Below are 2740 nucleotides of genomic sequence, written 5' to 3' on the forward strand. Positions count from 1 at the left end.
TGGCTGGAGCTAAAGCAGGCACCACTGAGAGGTCCCAGAGTGTACATGCTGGGGCTGCATTGGTGGGATGGCTAGAGCTCAGGCAGGGACAGGTGGGGAGGCCCCTAGGGGATTAGCTGGCGCTGGTGTGGACCAGGGGCCTCGGTCTCACTGAAGCAACAGGCCGGCTAGGGTGCCCAGACCCAGCTGCTGTCTGTGCTACGGAGGGGGAGGGGAATGTAAACAATGGCACTTACAAGCCCCCCTGACCCAGAGAGACCTCCAGCCGCCCCCCACTTGGTGGGGACCCTAGAGTTAGTGATGGGTTTCCTTGCCTTCTAGTCCCCTTGCTCTTCAAGCCGCCACTGTTTTCCTGTTTTCCCTCTGTCCTCTGTTGTGCAGAAGCTGTTCAGTCAGCCCTCAGTTTTTCTTCACGTGGAGTCGCTCTATAGGTAGGTGTAGATTCAGTGTGTCTTTGGGCGGAGGAAACTTCAGGGTCTTCCTATGTCAACATCTTGGATGCTCCCCAAATTTTAGACTATCAGCTGTTCCAAATTTAAAAGCAAAACACTGACATTCGCTCTACTTCTGTATAGTGCCTACTATATGGAAAGCTCTTCAGTGTCTCATTCCATCCTCACAGACCTGAGGAGATAGAGATACCAGTGCTCTCACCTTTTCGAGAGAAACCTAAGGCACAGGGAGGCCACGTAATATGTCCAAGGCCACAGCTGTTCAGTGGCGGGGCCAGGACTCCAGTCCAGCCCTCTGGGCCTAGGGCTGCCCCCTTTCTGACAATGGAAGCCCAGAAGATCCATCACAGTTGCTGGGAGTGGGATATTTGGCCAGACCAGGCAGGGGAGGGGTAAGCTCAGTCTCCCTCTTAATATCCACTACATTCAATGCTCTCCATGGAACATTCTGGGCTCCACAGAGCTCACCCCAGCTCCTCCACTGGACATTCCATGAGTTGTAAGTTCTGATGGAGACCCGTGAAGAAGGGCCAACTGTAACTCCACCAGCATCACCGAGCTGAGCCCTGAAGACGGACCAAACGGGGAGTGTCCAGGGAAGCCAAGAGTGTTTGGCAACGTCTCAACCAGGGCTCTACCTTCAATGACCTCATTTAGTTAAGTAAGATCTGGCAGCCCCACATTGCATCAGAAGATAAAACTGGTTGCACAGTTCCACACCCTGCTGAGGAGTTAAACACAAGAAACCCACCAGAAGACAAAGGCAAATGCCACGTGGTGACCAGGACACATGAGAGCACAGAGGTCACTTCCAGGCCCAGCCTGCTAAACCCTCGGTCGGCTTCCCCTCTGACACTTAGCTTGGTCTTGTATTTTGCACGGGCCTCTGGATGCCCAGATCATGTTTCTTCTATCTGCTTCACCGGCCAGGAAATGGGAGCTCCCAAATAAGGCAAAGTGCTGGCCTTGAAATAAGGATAGCCAGTGACCCATGGCTGGAGCCGATACCAGACGGACTCTGTTTTGTCCCTCAGGCCAGGCTGTCTTCACCTCTGCTGCTGAAGTAGCTTCTCCCTTCCACCCAGGGCAGTGACGGGTTGGGGGGGGAGGGTGGCATTTACTGGTTAGGAGGTCCTGCTGTTCACGAAGTATGTGTAGCCTGGAAAAGAGGGCCCCAAATGGGGAGATGGAACTTTTGAAATCACCTGAAATTCTGGAAAGAGGGCATGGCCTGCTCTGTGGCTCACAGAACGTAACCAGAGCTGGAAGAATGATCTACCTTGGCTGAGTGGAAATGGAGCAGATTTTCTCACAAAGTGGCAAGCTCTCCATCACTGGAAGTGTTCAAGTTGAGGCTGAGTGAGAGGAAGCAGTGATCCACGGTATACCTGCATTAGGAAGAGGGTGGATTATATAAGCAGAACTGGGCGGAGGAAGGGGGGTGGTAAAGAGCCTGGACCTGGCGCCTTGTTTTCCTGGAAGCAAATTTGGCATCTACACTTCATATAGCACAGTATGGGCTCCTAGGCCTCTCCCCAGGCCTCAGTCTCTCCTTTTTCTGTAAGAAAGGGGGAAATGAGGCAGATATGAGCAATCCTACCAGACTGGCGGCTTCTAGTCTGAAACTCAAATCTCTGAGGCTCCTCCCAATAATGGAGGTCTAGAATTTCTATCATCAGTAGCTATAGTAATAGGAGACGGAGTCAATGCACTTTTCCCTCCAGTTTTATTGAGATAGAACTGACATGTATCAGATCCTTATGTTATACATAAGGATCTGATACATGTATATATCATGGAATGGTTACCACAGTGAATTTTGCTAACATGCACCATCCCACATAGTTGCAGATATTAGTTTCTTGTGATAAGAATTTTTAGGGTCTGCTCTCTTAGCAACTTTGAAGTAGACAATATAACATCGTTAACTGTGGTCACCATGCTATCCATTACATCCCCAGGACTTAATCTAACGACTAGAAGTACTTTCCTTTTGACCTCCTTGCTTTATCTCCAGAATGCTCAAGTGGGCCTGCCCCTCTGCTCCCTCTGTGTCAGCGTTCTGGTCCAGGCCCATCACCCCTGCCTGGACTATTGCAGTAGCCTCCTGACCGCAGTTCCCTCCGCAATCCATTCTCTGCAGGGTATGCAGAGGGCTTTCTAGAACGCAGGGGAATCAGGTCATTGTAAAGTACCCCCTTTGCACTATAAATGCATCCAGACTCCTTTCCATGGGCCTCATCACATACTATTTACCCACTGGTCCACAGAGCTCCGGCCATATCTGT

Source organism: Crocuta crocuta, unplaced genomic scaffold, assembly GCF_008692635.1.
Source record: "Crocuta crocuta isolate KB4526 unplaced genomic scaffold, BGI_CrCroc_1.0 scaffold84, whole genome shotgun sequence".
Lineage (NCBI taxonomy): Eukaryota > Metazoa > Chordata > Mammalia > Carnivora > Hyaenidae > Crocuta > Crocuta crocuta.